General features: G+C 41.2%; 1 protein-coding gene across 1 annotated transcript in view; it reads right to left on the bottom strand.

The window, feature by feature from the left end:
- Positions 1–14,312, bottom strand: part of MEDAG (mesenteric estrogen dependent adipogenesis) — an 83,728-nt gene that overhangs the window by 27,838 nt on the left and 41,578 nt on the right. The gene's annotated exons all lie outside the window — the stretch shown is intronic.

Below are 14,312 nucleotides of genomic sequence, written 5' to 3'. Positions count from 1 at the left end.
TGTATTTTTATTGAATGAATGAATAAATGAATGAAAAGCAGCATTGAGTCATGGTTATATATAAAGTTCTGAGAACAGTGCCTGGCATAAATAAGCACTATTGAGTGTTTGTTAAATAAATGAACAAAATATATCTGAACATGTCTCAGATCATTTCTTCTGCAATTGTAACTGTAAAAAGTCTTGTGAAAGCTAAAGTAGGAACATATGGGAAAATAAAAGCCCAGATTTGCAAAGAGATCCACTCATGCAAATACGTTCAAATTCGAAGTTATTGCACTGATTCCTGACAACTTTAGTCATGGCTAAACTAGAATGGAAAATTTTACTTCCTTCCCTCTGCTTACCTCATTGGGCTCTGCCTGTGTTATTCTCTGAGTTCACTGCTTCCTGTCTGCCCAAACAAACACTCGCTTTTGGTGGCAGGGTTCACACAGAAGCCTTCCCAGGCCAGTCAGTTGATCCTGGTTACGTATGTGCTTTGGTACTTTGGTTAAACCTCTTTAATTGCTGGTGGGGCGCTCAGTGCTGTGGGGCACTGGGGCAAATGTAGGTTAGGACATTGCAGCATCTGGGAGCATCTGGTACATGGAGAGTCTGGAGGAGGCGCAAGTGACTTTGGAGAAGAGTGAGTCTGTTGATATGAACCACGTGTGGGAACCAAGGGACCACTCAATTCTATAAACACTGATGGAATGCTGGCATGGGCTAGGAGTGTGGGACTCCAAGATGCCTAAGACCTGTTCCCTGTCTCCAGGGGCCTCAAGTCAAGCCAGCTACAAGTGGTCAATAAGTGTTGGAGGACGAGATGGAGGACCTAGGAAGGGGACAGGAGCACAGCCAGTTATGTAGGAGAAAGTCAGGATGGAGGGTCTCTAAGCCTAAGAACAGAAATGTTGGTTAGGTACAGGACACAACTGAGGGTTCATCTAGAACTTTTAATGGGGTTGGACGCAGTTGAAATCACATTTGAGAGGGTATGTTGCAAAGACTTTAAAATTTTCTGTATATTGTGATGCTCTGGCATCTTAAAAAAACTTTCTGGTTGGGGAGAGACGGCCCCTCCTGGATCCAGCCAATCCTCAGACAAAGGACTCAGACTGAAGCATGCCTTTGATGTGCAAACTAACCAGGGCAGTGCCAGACCTCCTGTATCTGGCCAGTGCATCCCAGGAGGCTGTATTCCTCTGCCTACGTCATCCCAGGACCAGGTGCCAACAACAGAGACCACTCTTTGTAGCCCAAAGCCTGCCAGAATTATTCAGTCTAGCCCATCCAAACAGTTCACCCTGCCCTGCCTTGCCTTTCTCTGGAAACCCCAACAAGGGTTATGGCTTAAACCTCCCTCTCATCCTGTCTTCTGCACACTCCACCCTGGTGTTTTTCTCATATGGACCAACACGGCTTATGTACCCCTTGTCCCTAGGGGTATAATATAATCAGCTTTGTTTTTTCGTGAGCCTCTCCTGCATCTCCTCTTGTGGTTGCACCTGACTATCTTATAAAAGAATAAAAAATAGAGGGATGGCTCTTAGTAATGGTGTCTACAGATAAGATTGGCTTTAGAAAGGGGGTTGCACTAGAAGATGCTTCCAACTCTAAAGATTTATTTCCCTAAAATGGGCAGATTGGGAAAGTCAAGGGATGAACCCAGGGAATCCCATAATACTGTCAAAATCATTGCTGCTCCTGGAACAAAGGGCCAAACTCTTCCTGGGATTTCATATCTTTCTCTACCCCATTGACAAACAGCATCAACCACAACAACCATAATGAGAATGGTTGATATTTAGTGAAGATTTCTCCATGTCAGACACTGTTCCAAGTGCCTTCAATGGATGATTTTATTTACTCCTCCAAACTACGAACTAGTTACATTCCCATTTTATAGAAGAAGAAATAGAGGCACACAGAGTGCCAGTAACTTGTAATTTGCCCAGCCATACAGCTGGTGCAGTGAAGAAGTACTTTTTATAAACCTCTTCCTACCCAAGCCAGCTGAGCTGGCAATATAGAAAAGATGAAAAGCTTCACTCTTCGTGTCTGTCTGACTATAGAACAGGGGTGGGAAAAGTATGGTCCACCATCCAAGTCCAGCCTGCTGCCTATTTTTGTATGACCATGATTAAGAATGTTTTTTACATTTGTATAGAGATTACACTGAATCTGTAGCTCATTTTGGGTATTATTGTTGAATAGCTGGGAAAAAAAACAAAAGAATAATAATTCTGTGACATGCAAAAATAATACAAAGTAAGCTCACATTTCAAAGCCTTTAAATAAAGTTTTATTGAAACAGAGCCACATCCATTTGTTTACACATGGCTGCTTCCACGCTACAAAAGCAGAGATGAATAGTTGCAACAGAGACTCTCTGGTCCTTAAAACCTAAAATATTTACTGCCTAGCCTTTTCCAAAGAAAGTTTGCCATGCCCTGCTCCAGAGACCAAACTGGAGTTTAAAGTAAGTTATTCTGTCTTCTCTAGGCAACCTTTAGCACCCTTCTCTCTCTCCAGAACTATTCCCCCTTCACATTTAAAAGAATCTAGACCAAAAGAGAATAAAGCCACCCAAAACCCAGACTGCTTATCCCTCAAGTCCTTGTCTTAAAGTTTTAAAAGGAACTTTACACAATGGCCTTTTTTCTATTGTTCACACCCTTTGGCATGTTGGTGGGGGCTGTGTTCATGCATTCATTCACCCAGTCATTCATTCATTCCATAAACGCTGATTGAGCCTCTTGGCCCCGGTGCTTTCCAGGGTGGATGAGGGAATGGGAAGTGGGCACTCACTCTCCACAAAGTCAGTAGTTACCTCTGGTCTTAGACCCGAACTGCATGGTCAGGCACACACTTCGAACTTGGACAGACCTGAGTTAAGATCCCAGCACTTCCACATCAGAGCTCTGTGACTCCATGGCAGCCAGGAAACCATTGGGCCCTGCAAAAAGTGGGGATACCCTTAACTCCTTCCCATGTATGCTAGGAGCAGTCAATAAAAACAATGCGCAGAAAGCACTTTGCACAAGGCAGAGCACACGGCCAGCCCCCAGAAAATTGTGACCGTCATTATGACTGTCACCACCATCATGGTCCTGAAGAGTCTAAACAGGTCCACCCCAGAGTTGATCAAGCTGACACAGATTTCAGAAATCTGTGTTCTCTTTTAAAAACTTCCATTTATTTAATACCAGGAAACACTGTCCTATTTCTAGTCCCCTTGGTATTTGTCACAATCATAAAAGTCAAAACTTTTTGAGTCACCAAACAAAAAGAGAGAGAGAGAGAATTTTCCTCACATTAAGATCCTCTGCGATTTTGAAAAAAACACTGGGCAGAAATAACAAGAAACCTGGCAATGCCTGGCTGACAATAGCCAGAGTGGGAGGCCCCTCACATGAGCGGCCTGAACTCCCGGCCTGCATGTCAGGTCTTTGGAATGCTGGGCCTAATGCAATAGTTCCTTTACTAGAAAAAACTGACAGGCACAGAATGTTCAGAAAGAAATAAAATGAAAACAAAAAGGCAAACCCCCCCCACACACACACATTTTGTGTCATTGTGAGGCTTCACAATCAAGGGTTTAGCAGAGAGATGGAATGGGGAAAGCTGGACCAGCCCTCCCTTAATCCGATTTTGGCCTATAAGTTACCAAAGCAGTGGAACAAGGGCAGAAATCCACGTTTTCTAAACTTTTTAGTTAAAAAATAAAACAAAACAAAAACACTTGTTTTGCCTCACCACTAAGTGATTTGTAAGTGCAGAAAAATCAGAAAGTATTGATTTAATTTTTTCAAATAATAAACAGAAGTCCCCTCTATCATCCCACCACCCAGACGTAAGCACTGAATGTCAGTTACTGTGCATCCTCCAAGCCTTTGTCTATCTGTTTAGAGCAGAGGGCATAGAGCTCCCTATGTCACCCAGGAGAGCCGGATTGGTGCTTAGAACGGGAGACTTAGGAGCCTCAACATCTGGATTTGAATCCTGGCTTTGCCATTCATTAGCTGTGTGACTGTAGGCAAGTGCTTCCCTCTTTCTGCCTCAGTTTCCTCATTTGTGAAATGGAGTTGATTACAGCACTCACTTCTTGGGGTTGTAGGGAGGATTAAATGAATTGTTATATGTAAAGTACTGAGAACCAAGACTGACACTGTCTCTCTCTCCATATATATACACACATACACATGCACACATAGAAATATATATAATTTATATGTACACTATGATACATATTTATATATGTGTGTATTTATTAATATGTGTGCATTTTTCCTAAATAAAATTACATCAAACTATTCATGGCACTGTATTTCATAGCCTTTCTTTTTATGGCTTAATTATGATATCTATGACCCCATATTACCAATATTTTAAGTTGTTTCTCATTTTTCATGATTAAAATAAAAATTTTTGCACTTGTATCTTTGGCGACTTGTCCAATTACTGGCTGATAATTCATCCTTAACCTGGATCAGACGTTATGCTCTTTTTCAAGGATTTTGATATGGAATGTCAAACCGCTCTCCAGACTGCAATTCCTAAAACCATAGCATGAAGTTACCTCTTTCCTAAAGTCCTTGCCAAAACTATTATTCTATTTTATTTTTCCCCCACCAGGTTGGAAAATTTTATTGTTATAATTTTTTTAATTCGTTACCAGGAAGGTTAAAACTTTTTATATTTATTGGCCATTTTTATTTTTTCTACTGTGAATTTGCAATTTAGATCCATTGTTAACATATGGAGACATCCTTTCCTTATTGGTTTGCAAGATCTCTTTATATATTAAACATGTTACTTTTTAAAATTTTTATCATTTGCCTTTTTGCTTGATAAATTCCAAAATATATCAGAATATATTTTTTACCATTCATAAATTTTGTTTTTTTGTTTTTTTTGTTTTTTTTTTGAGACGGAGTCTGGCTCTGTCACCCAGGCTGGAGTGCAGTGGCCGGATCTCTGCTCACCGCAAGCTCCTCCTCCCGGGTTTACGCCATTCTCCTGCCTCAGCCTCCGGAGTAGCTGGGACTACAGGCGCCCGCCACCTCGCCCGGCTAGTTTTTTGTACTTTTTAGTAGAGACGGGGTTTCACCGTGTTAGCCAGGATGGTCTCGATCTCCTGACCTCATGATCCGCCCGTCTCGGCCTCCCAAAGTGCTGGGATTACAGGCTTGAGCCACCGCGCCCGGCCCATTCATAAATTTTGAATGTGTGTGTAGGTGGGCGTGTATTTTAAGCCCTTAAGTTTAGCAATATTTTTCACTATGACTTTTGTCCTGGGATCCCCAGTTATAAAGTTTTTATCTACCTTCCCCCAAATCATAACAGTATTTTAAAAAATTTTCTTCCAATGTATTTATAATTTGATTTTTTAAAATTGAACTTATCTCAAACTTAACTTGCAACTTAAAACTGATATGTGTGGTTTCTTCTCTAGACTCAGTGATTCTGTAAACTGATTAATATCCAAGACTGTAATAGATAGATTAAACAAAAATTTGTCAATTTCTTTGAATACCAATGTTTTCCTCTAAAAAGCAAAAACAGCGAAATCTCCTCTGCTTGTAATATTGTGAATAAACATGTTTTGAAAAGGGTCAAATGCTATAGCAGTATAACAATTATGACTAAATTCAACTTCAGGATGAGAAAGAAGTGAGACACAGGACTACAACATTTGCATTCTCCGAAGAAGGCAGAATACTCAGCTATAAGTTTCCTTGATTTGAATGACTGATGAACTCACTAAGGTTCCTAAGTCACGTACTTGGGAGCCATTGGGGGTGGTGTAGGATAAAGGAATTTTCCAACTATGTCAGTGATACTTTATACATATCACAGATTTGACTTAATACTGTCAAAAAAAAAAAAAAAGATCCACCAAAATTCAGGTTTAATAACTTAAAAAGTAAGAAGAGGTTAATTATCAGGCATTTTATATGAAAAACATTTCATTCCTTAAGTTGTTTTGAGTCTCCATAAACCTCACGCCAAATTTTTTAGATTTATGTAAAACTACCACCTCTATTGCACAGTATTTGCAAGCCTTCTCCTATTTTTTTGTCTCTAATCACAGTAGTGAAGACGACACAGGTTCAGAAGCAGCAAGCCAGGCCACCCCATTCTTGTTCCAACATTCTGGGCTGTGCTCAGAGCCGCCTCCATCCACACCAGAGCTTTGCACCGGAATTATGTGTGCTGCCACTTGGCGGTCTTTGCCGGAGTGGCCAGAGGGGGCGCTGGCGAGAGCTAACAGCCTCCCACTCTTGCGCTTCTTCCATTGGCCCTGGACGTGAATAAATCATGCCATTGACATCTGATGGGACTCAACTTCAAAGATGAGAGAAATGGGGAAACAGCACCAAGTTTATGAGTGAAGAGTTAAGGAGCTGTTCTTAAAGTTTCTGAAAGGATACCAAGAATCTGCTGAAAAATCCACAGTCATTCATCTCTTTTAGAATTACTTTGCTCAGGGTCCTGAAGGACATTATCAGAAACATGAGACATTTGGAACAGTATTCAAGTATTTGAACTAAAGCGTCCCTCATTCTCTCAGATGAAAGCTAGTAAATGTAGCAATGAGAGATACAAGAGAGCCATGTTCCACCCTCATTAGCTCATTATGGGGCTATGACTGAATTTGAGGAAAAAATCTTGATTCTACAAAATGTGCCCTTCATTTTCTTTTTTCTTTCTGTGCTATTGGACACTTTGAAGATATAGCCTTTTTTTTCTTCTAAGAAAAGCAAAAAATAAGTGTGACAACACTTTTTTCCATGACTCTAAGTTTATTCTACTTATATAAAAAGTACAGAATAACAGCTATCATTTCCTATATGCCTGGCCCTATTAAGGTAAATACTATCCATTTTCTAGATAAGGAAAATGACTCTCAGAGAGAGCAGGTTACTTAACTCAATTGTTGGAGTTAGGATTTGAACCCTGCTCTGTCTCACTCAAAAGCTTTTGCTCTTTCCAATACTCAGGGCTGAAAAGAGGAAATGGAACCTTGCTGAGTTTTTAAATCCTGAAACAATTTTCATCTATCGATTCTTGGAATCTAATTCATTGAGGTTTCTATTAGATCTAAGGAGCTAAATTTCTTGGTTGTGGCTTCTTTCATTCCATCCTTGGGGAACTACAATTCAGGCTATTTCCCTGACTGCTTGGTTAGCTGGTGCCTCATTCCCACAAGGTGATCTTCCCTCTACTTTCTTGTTACTTTGCAATCTGATGGAATCTCAAATCTATATATTGCCTCACTCACGAAGTATGGAGTTTTGATCTACTATAATACATGCTAAAATAGTAAAATTCAACTCTTAATGGTCCCCAAGAGATTTGAATGAAAGGACATTCTAACATACTGCCAGAGAGAGACTTAGACATCGAGAAGAATATAATTCAATATTTGTGAGGTAATCAGATGGTACTGAGTACTTACAACATGAAACAATTGGCATGACTTTCTACCTCAGAGATCCCCATTCTCAAGGCGAACATGGCAGAAACTGTGGATATATGCTGTAGAAAAGGGATTTGAAACAGTCAGGTGCAGTGGCTCATGCCTGTAATCCCAGCACTTGGGGAGGCAGAGGCAGGTAGATTACTTGAGGCCAGGAGATCAAGACCATCCTGGCCAACATGGTGAAACCCCGTCTTTACTAAAAATACAAAAATTAGCCGGGCATGGTGGCGGGCGCCTATAATCCCAGCTACTTGGGAGGCTGAGGCAGGAGAATCTCTTGAACCCGGGAGGCAGAGGTTACAGTGAGCCAAGATTGCTCCACTGCTCTCCAGTCTGGATGACAAGAGTCAAACTCCATCTCAAAAAAAAAAAAAAAAAAAAAGAGAGAGAGAGAGAGATTTGAAACACAAGGACCCTCCCTAGCAAGTCATGGCAGGACTTGATATGTAAATACTATAATCGTTTAACTCTCTGAAACTTTAAAAAGAGCATCAGAACATCAGAAATATCAATTTTCTTTGTCTTTTTCACTAGACATACTGGCACAACCGAGTCTCTTACCTCTACATAGGCATTAGGTAAATATTTGTTGGAAAAAAATGAATGATCAATTACAGCTAAGTCCATTATTCTTTTTACTATTACAGCTCTATTATTTAATTTATTTGTTCAACAAATTTTTATTACATTGAATTGACTAGCACTTTAAAAGATGTTGAGAATACAACTTTAAAATAAACACATTCTTCCAGTCCTCATATAACTTTCCTCTTCTACTTAACCATCTGTTTAACCTAGGGCAATGCTTTCACGGTCCCTTTCTTCATATAAAACAAGAGGAGTAACAGCTTTTCTAAATACCTCTATGGAGATGTTGTGACAATGAAGTAAGATAATACAATTTCTAAACTGTGAAGTTGTATACTAATATGTCATCTATAAAGTATACAAGTTAGAATGCAACCAACAGACAGCTCCATTCAAAACAGCTTAAACAATTAAGGGAATTCGTTGGCTCAGGCAACTGAAAATGCCAGAGATAATATTGGCTCCAGATAAGGCTTGATCCAGGAGCTCAACAATGTCACCAAGAACCTTATTTCTTTCTAGCTCTTCATGTTGCCCTTTTTGGGGCCAAATTCTAAGGTTGACTCCCTTTGAGGTCCCCTATGGTTTCCAGCAGCTCTCAGGGCTGTTACTTCCTCATTCTTATCCAGAAGGGAAGCAGGGAAGCAGTAAAGCATTCCTGCCTAATGTTTCCAAGGAAAATCTGAAAATTCATTCTGATTGGATGCCCTTAAGACACATGCCCCCTCTGCAGCCAATAGCTGTGTTCCAAGAAATGGAAGGCACTGATTGGCTTAGCTTTGACCTCATGCCTCACTCCCATGGATAAAGTCAGCTTCCCTGGAATCTCAAGGATCCTCTGGTGGAAGTCGGCGGGCTGCTTAGAAAAAAGCACAGATAAGAGAATAGATGATGAATATGTGACAAACCAACAAACTGCTTGATTTGCTGGAGTTGAAGCAAAAATCAACCAAATAATACTGCCTAAAATCCATTTTATGATCACAGGTAACTAAGAACAACTCAATATTTGGAAAAAAATGGAGGCTTGAGTAGACTTTCTATGGTGTATTTGGAAATGATGTATGTAAATAGGACTCTGAAATGTAAGATAGTTAACAAAATAATTGACATAACTCACTATTCTACTCTAGATAATGGAAATATAGTTTAAATAAATCTTTGACACATTAAAATTTTGCCTGTCCAAAAAGATAGTTTCAAGAATTTAAAAAAAAAAAAAAAAATCTGTTTAAATCTCTTACTCAAATCACTAGTTGGGTATGATGATTTCTTATTTCTCTAAATAAATAAAATGTCTTCTACCTCTGAATAAGTTACCTGAACAAGGTTGGGTCATGCATAGACCAGCCTTAGACAGGAATACAACCAAGAGAGAAGAAAGTCTAAATCGTTAAAAGTGTTGAGGTGATATAAATCACTGAAGTTATCTCAGTGGCCCTGAGGAAGGCCTTACACAGAGGAACACACAGCAAAACATCAACAATAATCTCTGCACTCAACCATTCCCCGCTGTGTGCACGAGACAAATGGGTTTCTTACCTCATATCCACAGCTGGAGAGTTCCATATAAAGTAATTTTAAAACACCTCTTACATAGGTGGAACTCCTAGCCAGTATATTCACTACATATTGAAAGATTATGGTTTGGGGTGGTATGAAGATCCACCTTACTAAGTCATCAGAGAGCACTTGTGGAAGTAGTTGGGCTTGATAAACAGAGACAGAAACGGCATGATAATTTATTGAGCTCAGAGAGAGTCAGTTCTGTTAAAAGAAAAACTTTATAGAAAGTAAATTCAACAGAATTGGCTTGAACAAAAAAGGATTCATGAATCAGGCAGCACTCAGAACCACAAGAGGTTCATAGAGCTCCAAGTTAGCAGCATGAGCTGTGGCTTTTATAGGCTGAATGCAGAGGTAAAGTGCAGACATAACTTGACTGTTTATGGCTAGGCATTTGCCTTATTAGGACATGGTCTAATCAGCTGACTACCTGTGAATGGCTGAAGCTTGGCTGCTTGTGATTGGCTGAGACCAGTTGTTCCAAAAAAATACACTAAGTTACGTTCTCATTTGTTTTTATACCAAGTTAGGTTGCAGTTCACTATGTAGGAACCCAAAGTACCTGCACAGCCTCGAGCCAATGGCCTCCTACTTATTATGGTTCTTTGCAAATGAACTCTCAGATCAAAAAACTGAAATTTCAGAGAAAGTCCTAAAAGGGTCCCAAGTTTCCAGATTTAAAAAAGTAGTCTGTCACTACTGGAGGAATCAGGCTATCAGGATCCTGGTGCCGACTATCAAATCTATTGTGATGCTAACATGAAGCCACAATAATAACATGGGTGGGTGGTTTACATGCCAGGCTCCACAGAGCCTTGGGTGTTCTTTGCAGTCTCCTCACAGGCCATTGTGAGGGAGAAGGGAAGCAGACCTCTGGGGCCTCCACCTCTGCTTCAACTAAAGTGCTGCACTGTATCTTTTACATCTTGAACTTCTAAGATGTTATCTGAAGCTTTCCTTTTTCAAAATGGTGGCCAAAACACGTACTACTGCCTTCCCTTCAGCACTGGGTTCTCAGACACAATAGAAAAAATATGTAACAGGCCGGGCGTGGTGGCTCATACCTGTAATCCTAGCACTTTGGGTGACCCAGATGGGGGGATCATTTGAGGTTAGGAGTTTGAGACCAGCCTGGCTAACATGGTGAAACCCCATTTCTACTGAAAATACAAAAGTTAACCAGGCATGGTGGCACTCACCTGTAATCCCAGCTACTGGAGAGGCTGAGACAGGAGAATCACTGACCCCGGGAGACAGAGGTTGCAGTGAGCTGAGATTGTGCCACTGCACTCCAGCCTGGGCAACAGAGTGAGTCAAAAAAAAAAAAAAAAAAAAAAAAAAAAGGTAACAATACTCAGAAAACTAGAAGGGAGATTTTTTAGGGAAGGGAGTTTTCAGAAACTGAAAATCCCTAAAAGAGCCACCAAAAGGATCAGAGGAAGAAAAAAAAAAAAGCCTGAGGTGTGTACAAGAGAGTCTTGCTGCTGCAGAAGGGACAGGTGCCACCAAACATTTGTCCCACCTGGTGGTTGGAATCGAGGAGCTGGGTAGCTTAGATACAAGAGTCAGGGTGCCTATTTGGGAAGGGAAGAACCAAGCCACATTGGACTCATTCCCCCATGGTGTCACTGTGAACAGTGTGGAGCACAGAACGAGGCGGCTGCATCCACCTCTCCTATCAGCAGTCAGTGTCGATTGAATTAGTCTATGTCACTGTTAATAAGGAAACCTGGCTGAGTACGGTGGCTCACGCCTGTAATCCCAGCACGTTAGGAGGCTGAGGCAGGCAGATCACCTGAGATCAGGGGTTCAAGACCAGCCTGGCCAACATGGTGAAACCCCGTCTCTACCAAAAATACAAAAATATTAGCTAAGTGTGGTGGCGGGTGCCTGTAATCCTAGCTATCTGGGAGGCTGAGGCAGGAGAATCCCTTGAACTTGGGAGGTGGAGGTTGCAGTGAGCTGAGATTGCGCCACTGTACTCCAGCCTTGGTGACAAGAGCGAGACTCTGTCTCAAATAAATAAAGAAATAAATAATAAAGACACCTAAGCAGGATGGCCAAATATCCAAATGAGTCCAAATGCATGAGGGAATCTCCCAGAAAGCAGGATGCAGGGGTAAAGAAATGGAATGGAAGAAGGAAAAGTAAGAAATATGGACTCTAGACACAGGAGGTTAAAAAGCCCTCTTTTAAGGATTCCAGTAGCAAAAAAAAAAAAAAAAAAAAAAAAATTGAGAAGAGGGAGCAGAACTAACAAAGAAATTACAGAGAAGAATTTCCTAAAACTGAGGTCCTCAAATTGAAAGTTCCCTGGAGGACAAAGCAAGATACATTTTTTTAAAATGGAACAAATAACCCCCTGTAGATTAGAGTAAGATGTCAGAATATCAAGGATAAAGAAAAACTAAAATCTTTGAGAGAGTAAAAGCAGGTCACCCACCATGGCATGTGAATCAGTCTAACATCACACGTCACTAGCAGCACCCAGCAGAAGACGACAGTGGAGTAGTCACTTTCTGAAATGCTGAGGAAAAGCGGCCTTGTTATAGAATTCTCTTCCCAATCAAATTATCATTGAAGTGTGAGGGGTAAAATTAGATGTTCTTGGACATATAAGACCTGAGAAAATGTCCCAACCATCAATTATCCTGAAAGAATTGCTGGAAAGTGTAGTCCAGCAAGAAGCAAAGACATTAGCAAAATTTATAGTTGGCCTTAATAACTATTGAGTATAAAACGTGTGTGTGTGTGTGTGTGTGTGAACGTGTGTGTGTGTGTGCCGATTTGGAACCACTTGTTTTGGCTTTAAAAAAGCTTAAAAACCAATGGAAAAAGGGACGAGGTCAAACTTCTGTCATGTAGCACCCTCTGTATTAATTCTGTATACACAGGGTGTATACCTCTGGAGGAGCCAAGTGAATCAGGAGAGTTTCCTTTATGGTCCCTGATGGGCACAGCCTGTCCTCTCTGCCATCTGGATGGGACAGGAGAGATGAACTCTCAGGTAGATGACCCTGGAGGAGGAGCTGGACACCTCATCCTTCATCCTTCCCAGGCCATGTACCCCCTGGGAAAGGGACTTTGAGGGATCTTCACACACTGCAGAGGTGAGGAGGGGCATGGGTTCCTCTTCTAAGTGCTGACAGTTGTGCCCATAGGAAAGGGGCTACCTGGGAAATCGGCATGTTCAAAATGGCAGCTTCATCTTCCCTTTTCCTTGCCAACCACATGTGCAGTAGGGACAGACAACATGGAGCTAGTCAGGCAAATAGCCCATTTGCATAATAAGATTAAGGTGGGGCAGCCAGCTTCCCTCAAGCTATGTACACATCACACCTGGTCCAACCAATCTTTGGGCCGTATGTAAATCAGACACCGCCTCCTCAAGTCTTTCTATGAAACCCTGTGCACTCCGTGACTGGCCAGAACTCCCACTCAGGTGCCCCTCTCTCTTGCAGAAGAGAGAGCTGTTTTCCTTTCTCTTTCTTTTGCCCATTAAAACTCTGCTCCTAGACCCACTTCCTGTGTGTCTGCATACTCAATTTCCCTGGCATGAGATGGCGAACTTCAGATATTTACCCCAGAGAGCAACGTTGCTTCAGAATTGCTGAAACATATGGTAATTCTATGTTTAATTTGTTGAGGCACCACCATATTGTTTTCCATAGTGGTTGCACCATTTTACATTCTTGCCCATTCCCAATGCATCTGGCTTCCAGTTTCTCAATATCCAACACTTGTTATTTTATTTTATTTTTTTTGAGGCAGAGTCTCGCTCTGTTGCCCAGACCGGAGTGCAGTGGCATGATCTGGGCTCACTGCAAGCTCCACCTCCTGAGTTCACACCATTCTCCTGCCTCAGCCTCCTGAATAGCTGGGACTACAGGTGCCCACCACCATGCCCAGCTAATTTTTTATATTTTTAGTAGAGACAGGGTTTCACTGTATTAGCCAGGATGGTCTTGATCTCCTGACCTCATGATCCACCTGCCTTGGCCTCCCAAAGTGCTGGGATTACAGGCGTGAGCCACCACACCCGGCTGTTATTTTCTAATACTTTTTTTTCATTAGTAGCCTTCCTAATGAGTGTGAAGTAGTATCTCATTGTGGTTTTGATTTGCATTTTCCTAATGATTGATTAGTGATGCTGAGCATCTTTTCATATGCGTATTGACCATTTGTATACATATCATCTTTGGATAAATGTCTATTCAAGTCCTTTGCTCATTTTTCATTTGGACTGATTTTGTTGTTGAGTTACAGGAGTTCTTATTTCTAAATGTTTAATATTTTTTATCTTTTTTTAAAGAGAGGGCATCTCACTTTATCAGCTCAGCTGGAGTGCAGTGGTGAGATCAGAGCTCTCCACAGCCTCCCAACTCCTGTTCTCAAGCGATCCTCCTGCCTCAGCCTCCCAAGTAACTGGGACTACAGGTGTGTACTACCACATCCAGCTAATTTTTTTTTTCTTTTTGTAGAGATGGAGTCCTACTTTGTTTCCCAGGCTGGTCTTGAACTCCTTACTTCAAGCAATCCTCCCATCTCTGCCTCCCAAAGTGTTGGAATTACAAGCATGAGCCACTGTGCTTGGCCAGGAGTTCTTTATATATTCTGGATACCAATCCCTTATCAGATACATGATTTGCAAATATTTTCTTTGATTCTCCTAGGGCTGCCTCTTCAC

The sequence above is a fragment of the Chlorocebus sabaeus genome, chromosome 3, assembly GCF_047675955.1.
Source record: "Chlorocebus sabaeus isolate Y175 chromosome 3, mChlSab1.0.hap1, whole genome shotgun sequence".
NCBI lineage: Eukaryota > Metazoa > Chordata > Mammalia > Primates > Cercopithecidae > Chlorocebus > Chlorocebus sabaeus.
This window is presented reverse-complemented; position numbering and strand designations above follow the sequence as displayed.